The sequence below is a fragment of the Salvelinus alpinus genome, chromosome 2, assembly GCF_045679555.1.
Source record: "Salvelinus alpinus chromosome 2, SLU_Salpinus.1, whole genome shotgun sequence".
In the NCBI taxonomy this organism is placed as follows: Eukaryota; Metazoa; Chordata; class Actinopteri; order Salmoniformes; family Salmonidae; genus Salvelinus; species Salvelinus alpinus.
Genome location: NC_092087.1, coordinates 11,208,579 through 11,229,483, shown reverse-complemented (window position 1 = coordinate 11,229,483; position 20,905 = coordinate 11,208,579). Strand labels below are relative to the sequence as shown.

The 20,905-nt window shown below is 46.1% G+C and overlaps 1 protein-coding gene across 1 annotated transcript in view; it reads right to left on the bottom strand.

The window, feature by feature from the left end:
• shmt2 (serine hydroxymethyltransferase 2 (mitochondrial)) overlaps positions 1–20,905 on the bottom strand; it is a 44,826-nt gene that overhangs the window by 22,857 nt on the left and 1,064 nt on the right. The window lies entirely within an intron of this gene.

Sequence of the window (20,905 nt, the reverse complement as noted above, 5' to 3'; positions counted from 1 at the left end):
TACATAATATAACTAGGGAGAGCTAACGATGGTCACAATACATGATATAACTAGGGAGAGCTAACGATGTCACAATACATGATATAACTAGGGAGAGCTAACGATGGTCACAACACATGATATAACTAGGGATAGCTAACGATGGTACAATACATAATATAACTAGGGAGAGCTAACGATGGTCACAATACATAATATAACTAGGGAGAGCTAACGATGGTCACAATACATGATATAACTAGGGAGAGCTAACGATGGTCACAACACATGATATAACTAGGGAGAGCTAACGATGCTCACAACACATGATATAACTAGGGAGAGCTAACGATGGTCACAACACATGATATAACTAGGGAGAGATAACGATGGTCACAACGCATGATATAACTAGGGAGAGCTAACGATGGTCACAACGCATGATATAACTAGGGAGAGCTAACGATGGTCACAACGCATGATATAACTAGGGAGAGCTAACGATGGTCACAACACATGATATAACTAGGGAGAGCTAACGATGGTCACAACACATGATATAACTAGGGATAGCTAACGATGTCACAATACATAATATAACTAGGGAGAGCTAACGATGGTCACAATACATGATATAACTAGGGATAGCTAACGATGTCACAATACATGATATAACTAGGGAGAGCTAACGATGGTCACAACACATGATATAACTAGGGATAGCTAACGATGGTACAATACATAATATAACTAGGGAGAGCTAACGATGGTCACAATACATAATATAACTAGGGAGAGCTAACGATGGTCACAATACATGATATAACTAGGGAGAGCTAACGATGGTCACAACACATGATATAACTAGGGAGAGCTAACGATGCTCACAACACATGATATAACTAGGGAGAGCTAACGATGGTCACAACACATGATATAACTAGGGAGAGATAACGATGGTCACAACGCATGATATAACTAGGGAGAGCTAACGATGGTCACAACGCATGATATAACTAGGGAGAGCTAACGATGGTCACAACGCATGATATAACTAGGGAGAGCTAACGATGGTCACAACACATGATATAACTAGGGAGAGCTAACGATGGTCACAACACATGATATAACTAGGGAGAGCTAACGATGGTCACAATACATGATATAACTAGGGATAGCTAACGATGGTCACAATACATGATATAACTAGGGATAGCTAACGATGGTCACAATACATGATATAACTAGGGAGAGCTAACGATGGTCACAATACATGATATAACTAGGGAGAGCTAACGATGGTCACAAAGCATGATATAACTAGGCATAGCTAACGATGGTCACAAAGCATGATATAACTAGGGAGAGCTAACGATGGTCACAATACATGATATAACTAGGGAGAGCTAACGATGGTCACAATACATGATATAACTAGGGAGAGCTAACGATGGTCACAATACATGATATAACTAGGGAGAACTAACGATGGTCACAACGCATGATATAACTAGGGAGAGCTAACGATGGTCACAACGCATGATATAACTAGGGAGAGCTAACGATGGTCACAACACATGATATAACTAGGGAGAGCTAACGATGGTCACAACACATGATATAACTAGGGAGAGCTAACGATGGTCACAATACATGATATAACTAGGGATAGCTAACGATGGTCACAATACATGATATAACTAGGGATAGCTAACGATGGTCACAATACATGATATAACTAGGGAGAGCTAACGATGGTCACAATACATGATATAACTAGGGATAGCTAACGATGGTCACAAAGCATGATATAACTAGGCATAGCTAACGATGGTCACAAAGCATGATATAACTAGGCATAGCTAACGATGGTCACAAAGCATGATATAACTAGGGAGAGCTAACGATGGTCACAATACATGATATAACTAGGGAGAGCTAACGATGGTCACAATACATGATATAACTAGGGAGAGCTAACGATGGTCACAATACATGATATAACTAGGGAGAACTAACGATGGTCACAATACATGATATAACTAGGGATAGCTAACGATGTCACAATACATGATATAACTAGGGAGAGCTAACGATGGTCACAATACATGATATAACTAGGGAGAGCTAACGATGTCACAATACATGATATAACTAGGGAGAGCTAACGATGGTCACAATACATGATATAACTAGGGATAGCTAACGATGGTCACAATACATGATATAACTAGGGACAGCTAACGATGGTCACAATACATGATATAACTAGGGAGAGCTAACGATGGTCACAATACATGATATAACTAGGGAGAGCTAACGATGGTCACAATACATGATATAACTAGGGAGAGCTAACGATGGTCACAATACATGATATAACTAGGGAGAGCTAACGATGGTCACAATACATGATATAACTAGGGATAGCTAACGATGTCACAAAGCATAATGCACCGGCCAGGTAACTTTCATTCTGAAATAACTTCCTATTTCCGAGTTAGTCAGATATTAGTTTAGATGCTTGAAATTGGCATGGTAGCTAACTAGCTTAGCTATAGCTAGCCAGCTGCATATATAGATAAAATGCCTTCAGAAAGTACTCACACCCTTTTGATTTTCCCCCAGATTTTGTTGTGTTACAGCCTGAAGTTTGTTACTGGCCTACACACAGTAATGTGAAAGTGGAATTATATTTACATTTTTTACTAATTAATAAAAAATGAAAAGCTGAAATATCTTAAGTCAATATGTATTCAACCCATTTGTTATGGCAAACCTAAATACGTTGAATATCCCTTTGAGCATGGTGAAGTTACTACACTATCAATACACCCAGTCACTACACAGATACAGGTGTCTTTCCTAACTCGGTTGCTGGAGAGGAAGGAAACTGCTCAGGGATTTCTCCATAAAGCCAATGGTGACTAAAACAGTTCGAGTTTAATTGCTGTGATAGGAAAAAACAGAGGATGGATCAACTTTGCAGTTACTCCACAATACTAACCTAGTTGACAAAGTGAAAAGAATCCTGTAAGGAATTTAAAACAAATCCTAAACATGCATCCTGTTTGCAACAAGGCACTAAAGTAATACTGAAAAACAAAGCAATTCACTTGTTGACCTGAATACAAAGTGTTATTGGATTTGCCACAAACACACAACACATTACTGAGTACCACTCTCCATAGTTTCTAGCATAGTGGTGGCTGTATCATGTTATGGGTATTGCTTGTAATCGTTAAGGACTGGGGAATTTTTCCAGGACAAAAAAGAAACAGAATGGAGCTAAGCACAGACAAAAGTCCTAGAGGAAATCCTGGTTCAGTCTGCTTTCCACTAGACGCTGGGAGATGAGTTCACCTTTCAGTAGGACAATAACCTAAAACACAAGGCCAAATCCACACAGGAGTTGCTTACCAAGAAGGCAGTGAATGTCCCCGAGTGGCCAAAGTACAGTTGACTTAATTCCTTGGCAAGACCTGAAAATGGTTGTCTAGCAATGATTGACAAACAATTAGACAGAGCTTGAAGATATTTGAAAATATATTTTTTTAAGTTGCACAATCCGGGTGTGCAAAGGTCAGACTTACCAGAAAGACAGCTGTTTTGCTGCCAAAAGGTGCTTTGACAAAGTATTGCCTTAGGGGTGCGAATACTTATATTATTTCTGTATTTCACTATTAAAAAAATAGCAAAGAAATGTCAAAAAACATGTTTTCACTTTGTCAGTATGGGGAATTTTCTGTAAATGGGGGATACTTTTTATTCAGTCCATTTATATATATATTTTTTTATATAAAGAATTTAAAAAAAATCAGGCTGTAACAAAATGTGGAAAAAGTCAAGGTGTGAATACTTTGAAAGCACTGTAAAGGATTAATCAAAAAACTCAAACTATTTCAATGTTTCTATAAATGACGGTAGTTGACATTTTAATTTGACCGTGTTTGGGATACACCAAGTTTTATACTGTTTTAGTCTACACAACATGTCACCCTGACACCTACAGCAGAGCATGATGAACACGGAGAGAAACAATCAAATTGGCCAGTCAGGCTTTTGTCCTACCAGACCTGCGATGAGTAGGTTCTAGTTTCTATATCCCGTGATCCTTCGACTCATTGGATGTAGCCGTTCAGTTTTATTCAGGTTCCAGGCTTCCATAACTGTTATTTACACAAGTTCATTTTTCTTTTTTTTAAGTGCTTTTTGCTTTAGCTCCATATGTACTTGATAGAGCAGATCTAGTCTGTAGTGAGGAAGTATGCTGTCTGACTCATTGGGAGGGAGACTAGAGCAGACCCAGAGGTTGACTGAGCGCACCAGGATGGTCCATTTACTTTGTGCCGTTAGCATTTATGCTATTAAATCATGAGATTTCATTGGGGCAGTTCTCCCTCATAGAAAATAGCTATCCAAGCAATGTTCGCAAAGCCTGTTTCCATGGCGCTGCTGCTGCTAGCAGCCACTGAGGTCATAGTATCCTAATGGTGTTTTGTTATGTCTTGACCAAGGTCATTATATAAAAATAAAAAAAACAGGACAATGAATGGTGTTAGGGTTGCAAATTTCTCAATATTTTCAGCCAGGTTTCTCACGACCCTAATTTCCCCGAAAATTGCAACTCGTGGCGTAGTCGGCGGTTCTCAAATATCGCTAGCTCTTGGCTGTTTACTAACCATATATCTTAGCTGTTAAGACTGTAAAATGTATCTTCCTTAAATCAGTAGTGTTGGACCTACAGTAGGAGAAGTGTCAGAGACACGTACTACATAACCAGAATGGTTTCCGAAGATAGGCTATTGTACAATTTGAAATACATAGGCCTAGTTTGTTGTCAATGTCTCTTTAACGATTAATACATCTAGACACATGAAGACAGACATAATATTTTTAAATAGACATCTCCCACTTATGCACTCCAATATGTAACTATTATAATTTAGAGTTAGCTTGGTGTTTGAGTGATAATAATCAGCATGGTTGTATGCCTCTATCAGCCGTACTTAGGAAAGGAAGCTAGCTAGCTGCTTTGAAGACCCAGCGCAGAAACAGCAGGACCACTACACAGCACTTCCTCTTATCTAATCTCAGCTAGCACCATGCCTACTTCTCTGCCTGACTAGTTCTCCATACAGCTAGCTGCTGGATAGTGTGAGTACACACAGAGTTACAGCTCTCCCCTTTCCACACATTTACCCCGTTTCTATTAGGTCCCTTGGAACGGAGGGCTTCTGACCTCAATGGAACTTCCTGGTTAAATAAAGGCTGGCTCCTGTTCTGGGCAGTTTAGTCAGCTCTCCCTTAGACCTCAGTTTACTCTCTGCAAGGCTGTTACAATAGGGATAGCATTGATGCACTAAGGTTGTTGTTTGTGCTCGTCAGATTTTCCAAACCTAGTCTCAGGTCGGTGTTGTACTTTAGCCAAATGATCTGACTGTAGTATGGCATGACAACAATGGTGAGAAGAGAATAACTGTCTAAAACACAGAGGCCCAAGCTCTGTGTAACTACAAAAGTGCTGTGTTAGGTGGGGTGCATGCTAATTAAATAGCTCATCACCTTTTATTAAACAGCAGGACTAGCCTAATAATGATGATCTTCTATTTACCCAGACCCCCTACCGAGCCATAGTCTCAGGTGTACTGCAGGGTGATGTGTAACTTCACTTTAATAGTGCAATTAAAATACAATTAACACAAATGATGGTGACCACTTATGGGCATCGAGATGAGTGTACGGGTTATATACTGTCTGGTGTGTGTCTGTCCATCTCCTGAGTCACAAAACAAACAAAAAAACTGCACTTCTGAAAGAGAAGATATTTGTAAAAACAAGTAGCCTTCATGCCTTGGAAAAATAGGTTAAATTATTCTGCACACTGGAAAGCCATAAATACCACAGGCTATTTATCAAACAGCTATCTCCAGAGAATAGGAACAGGTTCATTCTAATGACAGGTTATTTACACACATCTATTAGCCTACAAAATTAAATCTTTATCACAGATCGTTCACCTTCATGAGCTGCTTCCTCTAAGAAACATGTACTAGATCTTCCAGGAGCTGCCTGGCAGGCCTGCAGTTATTTCCCCTGGAGCTAGCTCCTGTGGTGCTGATGAGGAAGAATATCTAGGGCCCCATCCTCTCCTCCCAGGCTGGCACATTAAATGGGTGATGGTGAAACCCAGCTCTCCTGGCCTTCTGTCAGCCCGCGGGCCATTCTGCGTGTGTGAGGAGGAAGACAGCTCAGGTCCACCCGAGGGAGAGGGGGGTGAGGAGTCCTGGGGAGACAGCTCAGGTCCACCCGAGGGAGAGGGGGGTGAGGAGTCCTGGGGAAGACAGCTCAGGTCCACCCGAGGGAGAGGGGGGTGAGGAGTCCTGGGGAGACAGCTCAGGTCCACCCGAGGGAGAGGGGGGTGAGGAGTCCTGGGGAAGACAGCTCAGGTCCACCCGAGGGAGAGGGGGGTGAGGAGTCCTGGGGAAGACAGCTCAGGTCCACCCGAGGGAGAGGGGGGTGAGGAGTCCTGGGGAGACAGCTCAGGTCCACCCGAGGGAGAGGGGGGTGAGGAGTCCTGGGGAGACAGCTCAGGTCCACCCGAGGGAGAGGGGGGTGAGGAGTCCTGGGGAGACAGCTCAGGTCCACCCGAGGGAGAGGGGGGTGAGGAGTCCTGGGAAGACAGCTCAGGTCCACTCGAGGGAGAAGGGGGTGAGGAGTCCTGGGGAGACAGCTCAGGTCCACCCGAGGGAGAGGGGGGTGAGGAGTCCTGGGGAGACAGCTCAGGTCCACCCGAGGGAGAGGGGGGTGAGGAGTCCTGGGGAAGACAGCTCAGGTCCACCCGAGGGAGAGGGGGGTGAGGAGTCCTGGGGAGACAGCTCAGGTCCACCCGAGGGAGAGGGGGGTGAGGAGTCCTGGGGAAGACAGCTCAGGTCCACCCGAGGGAGAGGGGGGTGAGGAGTCCTGGGGAAGACAGCTCAGGTCCACCCGAGGGAGAGGGGGGTGAGGAGTCCTGGGGAGACAGCTCAGGTCCACCAGAGGGAGAGGGGGGTGAGGAGTCCTGGGGAGACAGCTCAGGTCCACCCGAGGGAGAGGGGGGTGAGGAGTCCTGGGGAGACAGCTCAGGTCCACCCGAGGGAGAGGGGGGTGAGGAGTCCTGGGGAGACAGCTCAGGTCCACCCGAGGGAGAGGGGGGTGAGGAGTCCTGGGGAGACAGCTCAGGTCCACCAGCCTGCTCTCTCGGGGGACACGTTCCACACACAGAAATCACACGGGTCATTAAGTACTGACGGGACCCGTCCTTTGCTGTCTGCTCACACACACACCCACAGCCTTGCTTACAGCAGAGAGCAGACAGGGGTGTCCATCTGTCTGCGCCGAGGGCATCCCCTCCGCGCTGGTGTCACTGTAGGATGCTAAACAGAGTGGCACTGCTTCCTTTTTATTAGCCCCTTACACACTCACTCCATCATCAAGCTCTCCTCTGTCCCCCTCCCACCTAGGGCTGGCCTGGGCAGCAGTCTCCTCTGTCCCCCTCCCACCTAGGGCTGGCCTGGGCAGCAGTCTCCTCTGTCCCCATCCCACCTAGGGCTGGGCGATATGGCCTAAAAGTAATATCCACATTTTTTCCCCCACCGATTTGGACGAGATATATATATATAAATTCTCTGAACAAATTACAAAAAGGCCAAGACATAATTCTTCATTGAATTTTCTTTATACATTTTTTTTTTTTTTAATATACAAGGCCTCGAGGCCTATTTCTGCAAAACAAATGAGCAACACTGCTTGCCAGGCTGTCATCATTGTATGCACATCAAAAAATATATAATGAATGAAAGAAAGGTATCCCTGAGAAGAAATTGCACAATAATAAACCAAATTATAAAATTCTGTCAAACAAAATATTGTCCTTTACTTTGTTCTTCACACGTTTCTGGCGAGGAACACAAGCCTGTCTACTGACTCTGGCTTGAGGCCTGCCCTGTGACATGTCACAATGTTCCCAGCTGTGAGAAAGACCCTCTCCGAAGGGGCAGTTGTAGCAGGAACACACAGCTACTTTTTTAAGCAAGCTTACTCAGTCTTGAGATGTTGGCCTCATGGAGCCTCCACCACTCAAGTGGGTCTTTGTCAGGGGTCTAAAGCGCTGACAACAAGTAACTTGACAACTCAGTTTTGATGTTGTCCTCCTCTGGACTCTGGGCCAGACAGTGCTGTCGTCTTAGAGACGTTTACAAGTGTTTTCTTGCGTTTCTTAGACACAGGTTCACAGTTGTGCCCAGGGTGATGTGTGCTTTCCTCAACTAGCAGAGACTTCAGCTCTAAAAACAGATCTTTGTTTGACGCTCTCCATCTTGTCGTCATCTGCTATACATGTGGTCCTGAACCCGGGGATCCACCAGCGAGGACATATCAAGGAGTTCAACTGTGGCAGGGTCGATCGTACTTATCGTTGAGATACTGTAGTGGGGCACTCTTGATTTTCTTTGTGAGCGTGCCCTCACCTTCCTCTGGCTGCAGGAGGCTGCGGTTGAACAGGTTTATCACAGGCTTGAGGTAGGAGACGGTAACGTGGTTCTCCCCAGACAGCGTGTCAGTGAATTCCTGTAGTGGGCCTATGGCTTTGTTTACTGACTCCAACACGTTGATATCCTGATAGTTGGGCACTAGGTGCCTGCTTTTCTTCTCTGAGCCCAGGACCCGGGCTATGGCCTTTTCTTGTTCCAGGATTCGTTCTATCATCTTCTGTCTTGACCCCCACCAGGTTGTGGAGTGGTGAGTGGGTAGACTGAGCTCAGCCTGTGCGCCAGACAAGTCTCTCCTCTTGTTCCAGCTGAAGGAAAAGGTGCTGACCACCTTCTTGATGGCGAGGTGAAGCCTGTGCCCAAAGCACTGCAGGCAGGTCCAGTAGTTCAAGCACAATGCTGTTATCATGTTGCTCCTGCTGTCAGTTGTCATGCACACCTGTCGGTCTTCACTCATCTTCCACGATGCCAGAGAGTCTCTGAGACCCTGGGTTATTACTTCACCCGTATGATCATCAGGGAAGTACGACGTCTGGAGGCAGACATTTCGCAATTTTCAGTCTTCATTTATGTAGTGGACTGTCAAACGTAGGTACGGCTCTGACGTTCTGCTCGACCATAGATTGGCTGTGGTGGAAAAATAAACACTAGCCAGCTTCTCTGCGACTCTTTCACGGGTAGCAGTGTATAAATCGCGGCAGGGCTTCTTCCGTGAAATACTTGCGGCTTGGCAGCTGATATTTGTGGGCAACTGTACCTAAAAGCTTTTAAAGCCTAGCTTCCTACTGTAAAGATTGGGACCACATTTCGCTATGTAATAGAGCTCCTTCCACCGCAAACGATTCTTGGTTGTGCTGCTGCTTTTCATAGCATTTTGCACAGGACATCCGTTTGCTGAACATCAGACGTCTTAAACCCGAACCACGTCCATATGACCGAAACACGTCCATATTACTGAAAAAACATTGCTGCACTTTTCGTGGATGATTTCATCCTCACAAGAAGCTGAGCTGGCATCCTCACCTTACATTTTGGTGGAACTCTTACTAGATTAAAAAAAATATATATGTAATAATGACAATTACAACAATACTGAATGAACAATTATTTTAACTTAATATAATACATCAATAAAATCAATTTAGTCTCAAATAAATAATGAAACATGTTCAATTTGGTTTAAATAATGCAAATACAAAGTGTTGGAGAAGAAAGTAAAAGTGCAATATGTGCCATGTCAAAAAGCTAACGTTTAAGTTCCTTGCTCAGAACATGAGAACATATGAGTCTCCAATATTCCCAGGTAAGAGGTTTTAGGTTGTAGTTATTATAGGACTACTTCTCTCTACCATTTGTATTTCATATACCTTTGAATATTGGATGTTCCAATAGGTACTTTAGTATTGCTAGCCTAATCTCGGGAGTTGATAGGCTTGAAGTCATAAACAGCGCAATGCTTGAAGCACAGCGAAGAGCTGCTGGCAAACGCACGAAAGTGCTGTTTGAATGAATGCTTATGAACCTGCTGCTGCCTACCATCGCTCAGTCAGACTGCTCTATCAAATATCAAATTATAGACTTAATTATAATAACACACAGAAATACGAGCCGTAGGTCATTAATATGGTCAAATCCGGAAACTATCATTTCGAAAACAAAACGTTTATTCTTTCAGTGAAATACGGAACCGTTCCGTATTTTATCTAACGGGTGGCATCCATGAGTCTAAATATTGCTGTTACATTGCACAACCTTCAATGTTATAAGTATGTAAAATTCTGGCAAATTAATTATGGTCTTTGTTAGGAATAAATGGTCTTCACACAGTTCGCAACGAGCCAGGCGGCCCAAACTGCTGCATATACCCTGACTCTGCTTGCACAGAATGCAAGAAGCGACAATTTCCCTAGTTAAAATAAATTCATGTTAGCAGGCGATATTAACTAAATATGCAGGTTTAAAAATATATATGTATGTATTGATTTTAAGAAAGGCTTTGATGTCTATGGTTAGGTACACATTGGTGCAACGACAGTGCTTTTTTCACAAATGCGCTTGTTAAATCACCCGTTTGGCGAAGTAGGCTTTGATTCAATGATAAATTAACAGGTACCGCATCGATTATGAGCAACGCAGGACAAGCTAGATAAACTAGTAATAGCATCAACCATGTGTAGTTAACTAGTGATTATGTTAAGATTGATTGTTTTTTATAAGATAAGTTTAATACTAGCTAGCACCTTACCTTGGCTCCTTGCTGCACTCGCATAACAGGTGGTCAGCCTGCCACGCAGTCTCCTCGTGGAGTGCAATGTAATCGTCCATAATCGATGTAAAAAAATGCTGACTACCGATTGCTATGAAAACTTGAAATCGGCACTAATTAATTTGCCATTACGATTAATCGGTCGACCTCTAACTCTTACCACCGCTACACTTCTCCGGCGTGGTTACAATTTGTGAAAGGCTGTCTAGGGTTGTGATTGGTGGATAATCTCTGTGCACGTGTTGTCACGCAATTGGGACATGATTGGACATTGGCCTGACAGAGAAGAGACGGTGAGATGCTGCATTTGTAAAACGTTACAACATTATAACAGAACCTCGACTCTTCCGATACAGGCATTTTCCATATCGTGCTAAAACAAACTCAAATATATTGAGAAACCCCCCCCCCCACTATATATATCGCCCAGCCCTACTCCCACCCCTCTGTCTAGCCTGGGCAACAGTCTCCTCTAAACAAACAGATCACACTCCTCCGTGGCCTGCTCTGCCTGCTGCCCCCCCCCCCCACTATATAGACCAGGCGCCGAAAAGAGATGGCTGCCTCGCTTCGTGTTCCTTGGAAAATATGCAGTATTTTGTTTTTTTACGTGTTATTTCTTACATCGGTACCCCGGGTAATCTTAGGTTTCATTACATACAGTCGGGAGGAACTACTGAACATACGATTAACGTCAACTCATCATCGTTCCTACCAGGAATATGACTTTCCCGAAACGGATCCAGTGTTTTGCCTTCCACACAATACAATGGATCTGATCCCAGCCGGCGACCCTGTGCGACGCCGAAAAAGGGGAAAACGTGGCGGTCTCGTGGTCAGGCTTCGGAGACGGGCACATCGCGCTCCACTCCCTAGCATACTACTCGCCAATGTCCAGTCTCTTGACAATAAGGTTGATGAAATCCGAGCACGGGTAGCATTCCAGAGAGACATCAGGGATTGCAACGTGCTCTGCTTCACGGAAACATGGCTAACTCAAGGGACGCTAACGGAGTCGGTGCAGCCAGCTGGTTTCTTCATGCATCGCGCCGACAGAAACAAACATCTTTCCGGTAAGAAGAGGGGCGGGGGGGTATGCCTTATGATTAACGAGAAGTGGTGTGATCATCATAACAACACACAAGAACTCAAGTCGTTCTGTTCACCTGATCTAGAACTCCTCACAATCAAATGTCGACCGCATTATCTACCAAGGGAATTCTCGTCAATCATAATCACAGCCGTATACATTCCCCCCCAAGCAGACACATCGATGGCCCTGAACGAACTTTATCTGACTCTTTGTAAACTGGAAACCACACACCCTGAGGCTGCATTCATCGTAGCTGGGGATTTTAACAAGGCTAATCTAAAAACAAAACTCCCTAAATTCTATCAGCATATCGATTGTGCTACCAGGGCTGGAAAAACACTAGACCATTGTTATACTAATTTCCGCGACGCTTATAAGGCCCTCCCCCGCCCCCCTTTCGGAAAAGCTGACCACGACTCCATTTTGTTGATTCCAGCCTACAAACAAAAACTCAAACAACAAGCTCCCGCGCTCAGGTCTGTTCAACGCTGGTCCGACCAATCTGAATCCACGCTTCAAGACTGCTTCGATCACGCGGATTGGAATATGTTCCGCATCGCGTCCAACAACAATATTGACGAATATGCTGATTCGGTGAGCGAGTTCATTAGGAAGTGCATTGACGATGTCGTACCCACAGCAACGATAAAAACATTCCCAAACCAGAAACCGTGGATTGACGGCAGCATTCGCGTGAAACTGAAAGCGCGAACCACTGCTTTTAACCAGGGCAAGGTGACCGGAAGCATGACCGAATACAAACAGTGTAGCTATTCTCTCCGCAAGGCAATCAAACAGGCTAAGTCTCAGTACAGAGACAAAATCGAGTCGAAATTCAACAGCTCAGACACAAGAGGTATGTGGCAGGGTCTACAGTCAATCACGGATTACAAAAAGAAAACCAGCCCCGTCGAGGACCAGGATGTCTTGCTCCCAGACAGGCTAAACAACTTTTTTGCCCGCTTTGAGGACAATACAGTGCCACTGACACGGCCCCCTACCAAAACCTGCGGGCTCTCCTTCACTGCAGCCGAGGTGAGTAAAACATTTAAACGTGTTAACCCTCGCAAGGCTGCAGGCCCAGACGGCATTCCCAGCCGCGTCCTCAGAGCATGCGCAGACCAGCTGGCTGGTGTGTTTACGGACATATTCAATCAATCCTTATCCCAGTCTGCTGTTCCCACATGCTTCAAGAGGGCCACCATTGTTCCTGTTCCCAAGAAAGCTAAGGTAACTGAGCTAAACGACTACCGCCCCGTAGCACTCACTTCCGTCATCATGAAGTGCTTTGAGAGACTAGTCAAGGACCATATCACCTCCACCCTACCGGACACCCTAGACCCACTCCAATTTGCTTACCGACCCAATAGGTCCACAGACGACGCAATCGCAACCACACTGCACACTGCCCTAACCCATCTGGACAAGAGGAATACCCATGTGAGAATGCTGTTCATCGATTACAGCTCAGCATTTAACACCATAGTACCCTCCAAACTCGTCATCAAGCTCGAGACCCTGGGTCTCGACCCCGCCCTGTGCAACTGGGTCCTGGACTTCCTGACGGGCCGCCCCCAGGTGGTGAGGGTAGGTAACAACATCTCCACCCCGCTGATCCTCAACACTGGGGCCCCACAAGGGTGCGTTCTGAGCCCTCTCCTGTACTCCCTGTTCACCCACGACTGCGTGGCCATGCACGCCTCCAACTCAATCATCAAGTTTGCGGATGACACTACAGTGGTAGGCTTGATCACCAACAACGACGAGACGGCCTACAGGGAGGAGGTGAGGGCCCTCGGAGTGTGGTGTCAGGAAAATAACCTCATACTCAACGTCAACAAAACAAAGGAGATGATTGTGGACTTCAGGAAACAGCAGAGGGAGCACCCCCCTATCCACATCGACGGGTCAGTAGTGGAGAAGGTGGAAAGTTTTAAGTTCCTCGGTGTACACATCACGGACAAACTGAACTGGTCCACCCACACAGACAGCGTTGTGAAGAAGGCGCAGCAGCGCCTCTTCAACCTCAGGAGGCTGAAGAAATTCGGCTTGTCACCAAAAGCACTCACAAACTTCTACAGATGCACAATCGAGAGCATCCTGTCGGGCTGTATCACCGCCTGGTACGGCAACTGCTCCGCCCACAACCGTAAGGCTCTCCAGAGGGTAATGAGGTCTGCAGAACGCATCACCAGGGGCAAACTACCTGCCCTCCAGGACACCTACACCACCCGATGTCACAGGAAGGCCATAAAGATCATCAAGGACAACAACCACCCAAGCCACTGCCTGTTCACCCCGCTATCATCCAGAAGGCGAGGTCAGTACAGGTGCATCAAAGCAGGGACCGAGAGACTGAAAAACAGCTTCTATCTCAAGGCCATCAGACTGTTAAACAGCCACCACTAACATTTAGCGGCCGCTGCCAACATACTGACCCAACTCCAGCCACTTTAAAAATGGGAATTGATGGAAATTATGTAAATTATGTAAAAATGTACCACTAGCCACTTTAAGCAATGCCACTTAATACAATGTTTACATACCCTACATTACCCATCTCATATGTATATATACTGTACTCTATATCATCTACTGCATCTTGCCATCTTTATGCAATACATGTACCACTAGCCACTTTAAACTATGCCACTTATGTTTACATACCCTACAGTACTCATCTCATATGTATATACCGTACTCTATACCATCTACTGCATCTGCCATGCCGTTCTGTACCACCACTCATTCATATATCTTTATGTACATATTCTTTATCCCTTTACACTTGTGTGTGTGTGTAAGGTAGTAGTGTGGAATTGTTAGGTTAGATTACTGTTGGTTATTACTGCATTGTCGGAACTAGAAGCACAAGCATTTCGCTACACTCGCATTAACATCTGCTAACCATGTGTATGTGACTAATAAAATTTGATTTGATTTGATTTGATTTATATATCGCCCAGCCCTACTACCACCTCTCTGTCTAGCCTGGGCAACAGTCTCCTCTAAACAAACAGATCACACTCCTCCGTGGCCTGCTCTGCCTGCTGCCCCCCCCCCCCACTATATATAATCGCCCAGCCCTACTCCCACCCCTCTGTCTAGCAACAGGGCAACAGTCTCCTCTAAACAAACAGATCACACTCCTCCCCGAGGCCTGCTCTGCCTGCTGCCCCCCCCCCCCACATCATTACACTGTATTAATTTAGAAAACAGCATGATTAATTGATCCTAGAGAAGTAGTGAGAGGACGCGTAGATGCTAAGGACCAGATCTGTCACCGTTGTTGGCAGCACTATATTTAGACAACAGATGAATGTCTTTTGAAGGTGAACCGGATGAGAAACTAGTAGTGATGAGAAGGGTACATGAGATGAGATCAGCATGTTGTCTACTATGTTCTAGTAAGGAGGTACTGAGGCATCACACACTGTCATGAGGTTGATGACGCACTGTTTTGTCATTTCCTGTCTGGCCGGCCTCTAGGCCTGCTCCTGAGTTTGGCTGCTAAAGGAAGAAAAAATTCCAACTATCGTTCCACTTTAACTGATTATTTCTGTCATCTTCCTCTGGGTAGTTGAAGAGGAGTCCATTTTCCAGATGACTGCTGTCCATCATGCCTGGTGTGAAACGACAATCAGCCTTGTAACACGGGTGACAGAGAAAAGAGCGAGTGAGGAGGAGACAAGGGCAAGAGAGGGGTGTAAACAGGGCAGCAGTATCAGTCAGGCTAACAGACGCTCCCACTCTTCCCGTCACTGACTAACAGGAGAACCGCCGTTACAAATTGCCCTCTGATTCAGCCGGGATGACATGCGGACAGAGACAGGGAGAAAAAAGGAGAGAACTGACCAGGGTGAAGGAGGTTGACGTCTGGCTGGACACAGCCTGTGTGTGACGAGACGGGCGTCACAGGAACAATCAGCTTCAGTCTAGCGTGTACAAAGCCCCCAAAACATCACAACGATGATAACGTTAACCCCTTGTTATAGGCCACTGACATTTGAGAGGGAAGTTCAAGGAACAAATCTGTTACCTTCTCTACATCCAATGTTTACATGTAGGCTAAACAAACCGGATCCTTTCTGCTGTTTAACACCTCTGTTTTTCAAACTTTAATACCAGTGATGTTAATGCTGGTTTGGCATTGGTGAGCTTTAGAGAGGCTATCTAGATTATGCCTGCTGTATTTTTTATTTTAAAAATCAGTTGCTGGTCGATTGGCAGCAACACAGCATTCTTGCCAATGCCTTTTTAAACAACTTTTCCCCCCCTGAGTAAATAAAATAGATCAACAAATAATTTTGCCTCTTCAGAAACAGATCTGAAAAACTACCAAAGAGTTTCAAAAGAGAAATAAAGGCCATCACGATGAAACACTTGGGTTGAGTATCTGGTGGTTTCAGGGCATTGATTTATATTAGAACGGTCTTTAGAAAATGGTGAGAGGACTACTGGCTTTTCCTCACATGTCTCAAATATGCAGAAAGCAACCTAATACTGATAGGAGACAGTGACTGAAAAACACTCCCTAACACAGAACTTAAGGTTAGGGCTCGCCGGGAAACGGGAATGTCTGCTTCCCTAGATACTAGATTGGAATTCTGACACTCCTGTCTCACTGAAGAACAGTCTTTGCTCAAGTAAATGTAGAAAAAAATAATGCCATTATTTATTTTGCCTTTAATTAACTAGGCAAGTCAGTTAAGGAAAAATTCTTATTTACAATGACGGACTAGGAACAGTGGGTTAACTGCGTTGTTCAGGGGCAGAACGACAGATTTTTACCTTGTCCGCTCTGGGATTCGATCTTGCAACCTTTCAGTTACAAGTCTAACCACTAGTCTACCTGCCGCCCCTACCCTCTAACCACTAGTCTACCTGCCGCCCCTACCCTCTAACCACTAGTCTACCTGCCGTCCCTACCCTCTAACCACTAGTCTACCTGCCGCCCCTACCCTCTAACCACTAGTCTACCTGCCGCCCCTACCCTCTAACCACTAGTCTACCTGCCCTCCCTACCCTCTAACCACTAGGCTACCTGCCGTCCCTACCCTCTAACCACTAGTCTACCTGCCCTCCCTACCCTCTAACCACTACTCTACCTGCCCTCCCTACCCTCTCTACCCTCTAACCACTAGTCTACCTGCCGCCCCTACCCTCTAACCACTAGTCTACCTGCCGTCCCTACCCTCTAACCACTAGTCTACCTGCCGCCCCTACCCTCTAACCACTAGGCTACCTGCCGTCCCTACCCTCTAACCACTAGTCTACCTGCCCTCTAACCACTAGTCTACCTGCCCTCCCTACCCTCTCTACCCTCTAGTCTACCTGCCGCCCCTACCCTCTAACCACTAGTCTACCTGCCGCCCCTACCCTCTAACCACTAGTCTACCTGCCGCCCCTACCCTCTAACCACTAGTCTACCTGCCGCCCCTACCCTCTAGTCTACCTGCCGCCCCTACCCTCTAGTCTACCTGCCGCCCCTACCCTCTAACCACTAGTCTACCTGCCGCCCCTACACTCTAACCACTAGTCTACCTGCCGCCCCTACCCTCTAACCACTAGTCTACCTGCCGCTCCCTACCCTCTAACCACTAGTCTACCTGCCGCCCCTACCCTCTAACCACTAGTCTACCTGCCCCCCCTACCCTCTAACCACTAGTCTACCTGCCGCCCCTACCCTCTAACCACTAGTCTACCTGCCGCCCCTACCCTCTAACCACTAGGCTACCTGCCGCCCCTACCCTCTAACCACTAGTCTACCTGCCGTCACTACCCTCTAACCACTAGTCTACCTGCCGCCCCTACCCTCTAACCACTAGTCTACCTGCCGCCCCTACCCTCTAACCACTAGTCTACCTGCCGCCCCTACCCTCTAACCACTAGTCTACCTGCCGCCCCTACCCTCTAACCACTAGTCTACCTGCCGTCACTACCCTCTAACCACTAGTCTACCTGCCGCCCCTACACTCTAACCACTAGTCTACCTGCCGCCCCTACACTCTAACCACTAGTCTACCTGCCGCCCCTACACTCTAACCACTAGTCTACCTGCCGCCCCTACCCTCTAACCACTAGTCTACCTGCCGCCCCTACCCTCTAGTCTACCTGCCGCCCCTACCCTCTAGTCTACCTGCCGTCCCTACCCTCTAACCACTAGTCTACCTGCCGCTCCCTACCCTCTAACCACTAGTCTACCTGCCGCTCCCTACCCTCTAACCACTAGTCTACCTGCCGCCCCTACCCTCTAACCACTAGTCTACCTGCCGCCCCTACCCTCTAACCACTAGGCTACCTGCCGCCCCTACCCTCTAACCACTAGTCTACCTGCCGCCCCTACCCTCTAACCACTAGTCTACCTGCCGCCCCTACCCTCTAACCACTAGTCTACCTGCCGTCACTACCCTCTAACCACTAGTCTACCTGCCGCCCCTACACTCTAACCACTAGTCTACCTGCCGCCCCTACACTCTAACCACTAGTCTACCTGCCGCCCCTACCCTCTAACCACTAGTCTACCTGCCGCCCCTACCCTCTAACCACTAGTCTACCTGCCCTCCCTACCCTCTAACCACTAGTCTACCTGCCCTCCCTACCCTCTAACCACTAGTCTACCTGCCGCCCCTACCCTCTAACCACTAGTCTACCTGCCGCCCCTACCCTCTAACCACTAGGCTACCTGCCGCCCCTACCCTCTAACCACTAGGCTACCTGCCGCCCCTACCCTCTAACCACTAGGCTACCTGCCGCCCCTACCCTCTAACCACTAGTCTACCTGCCGTCCCTACCCTCTAACCACTAGTCTACCTGCCGCCCCTACCATCTAACCACTAGTTTACCTGCAGCTACCTGCTGTAACTCTGACATGCTGACTCCATCCTTCGGAGGAGCCACAGCTCAAAGCTCGGTGTCGGCCAATGAGCTCAGTGGTCTGTGCACACCCCTGATCTGTAGCCTCAGTCTCCAGCCCTCAGTCTCCAGCCCTCTGTCTCCAGCCCTCTGTCTCCAGCCCTCTGTCTCCAGCCCTCTGTCTCCAGCCCTCTGTCTCCAGCCCTCTGTCTCCAGCCCTCTGTCTCCAGCCAAGGCCACTGCAAGGGGGTTAGCTGGAGTTAGACAAGAGCACAAGCTGAGTACTGCGTAGCCACATGTACAGTCAGTATTAGACTGTAGTATTTTGAGGATCATGGTTTTCATTGCATTTGGAATGGGCTGGATTTTAAAATCTGTGGTTGTTTTAGAATCCTTGACTTGCTTGTTGGCTTTAAATTGGCTCTAGCCTACATGTGTTAAGCTTTCCATTTTAGTTTGAAGTTTGAACTTACAAGTGAATGTTACAGAAGTCTTAGACTAATTAGCTCTCAGGGGGGGGCTCCCGAGTGGCACAGCGGTCTAAGGCACTGCATCAGTGCTAGAGGCATCACTACAGACCCTGGTTTGATTCCAGGCTGTAATACAACCGGCCGTGATTGGGAGTCCCATAGGGCGGTGCATAATTGGCCCAGCGTCGTTAGGGTTTGGCCGGGGTAGGCCGTCATTGTAAATAAGAATGTGTTCTTAACTGACTTGCCTAGTTAAATAAAGGTTAAATAAAGGTTCAATAGTACAAGGGGATCTTTATAGATGCTGATTGATAAGACAGTTACATTATGTCCATGAAGAAACAGGACAGACTACTAGCTACAGTCCTAAACTCGTTGAAACTAGCCATGTCACATTATGTAGTCTAGTTATGTGTAGGCTATATGGCAATAGCACTTATTTTCAACAACAACAAAAAACACATCTGTTGTGAGCAGTTTTGAATTGCATGTAAACTCCAAGGCAGTCTTCCTCAAGTGCCACATATGCATAACTAATGAACTACTTTGTGGTAGGCCTACTTTACTGAAGTTAAAACAGCCACTCCTGCAAAAATGAAAGCCCAGGAGGCAGATGTATGATTACAGACAGTAAGTAGTTCAGAGATGATAGGCCTTGGACCTAAAAAAAAACAGTAAAGTGATTAAGGCCAGGCCACCTCCTTATTGCTACATGAGTGCACGCCACCATACAGACTGCAACTCGTGAGCTCTTTGGAACTGCATTAGGATGCATTCATAACTGATTAGCACAATAGGAGAAGCATGCAAACCATTCAGGCATCTTAATAGGAAACATTCACCCAAAGAGCAGCCTTGCATCAACTGCCCTACATTAGCTTGTCTGCAGAGTCTCACTTCCTTGTCTGGTCTGAAACCTGCAATCCACGTTGAGAAGGATGCCACTTCACAGGTGATCGGCTCGCTCAGTGTGAAACGGCCTCCCTAACCCATCACGTAGTCTATAGGTCGCTCATGACAACCTTGATTTGGATCTGGGTATTGAGATTACCATCATGTAGCCCATTTAAAAAAAAAAATAACATCATATGCATAGCACAAGCTTTTTGACTCACAAAAGGTGCTATGTCTAGGCTCCAATCCTGGACGCTAACAGATCAATAACTTTGTCTCTCTAAGGTTACTGTACTGGCTGCCTCTGATACACAAACCTGTTGCATGTTTGGAGAGTGAGAGATGGTGAATACATAGACTAGCCATTGAAAGTGTTGTGACATTTTGATTAGCCCCATGCAGACAGAAATACTATCTTGATACTTACATAATAAACATTAAGCTATTAGGTTCCTTATTAGCTGACTGGTGCAATTAACAGGTAGACTACATGCCAACTGTAAAATGACTACCTTGAGAAGGGTTAATATTTGCCGACTGTTCTTGCAGAAAATCTGTATTTTGCACTTTGGGCGTTCAGATACTGCCCTGTCTAGGAAAATCCTCGACGTTTGTAAAGACCATTTGTAATTTGTACAACGCAAACTCCCTCTGAAAGGATCAATACCATTGTATCCATCAAAGTCCACAAAAACATATTTATCAATCAACTACTGTCAAATCGTGAAACATTCACATCAGTTCAAATTGTTCATACATTCAGATAGGACTATACATTTTAAAATGTAACAAAAAAAAATCATCTTCCCAGCTTAAAATA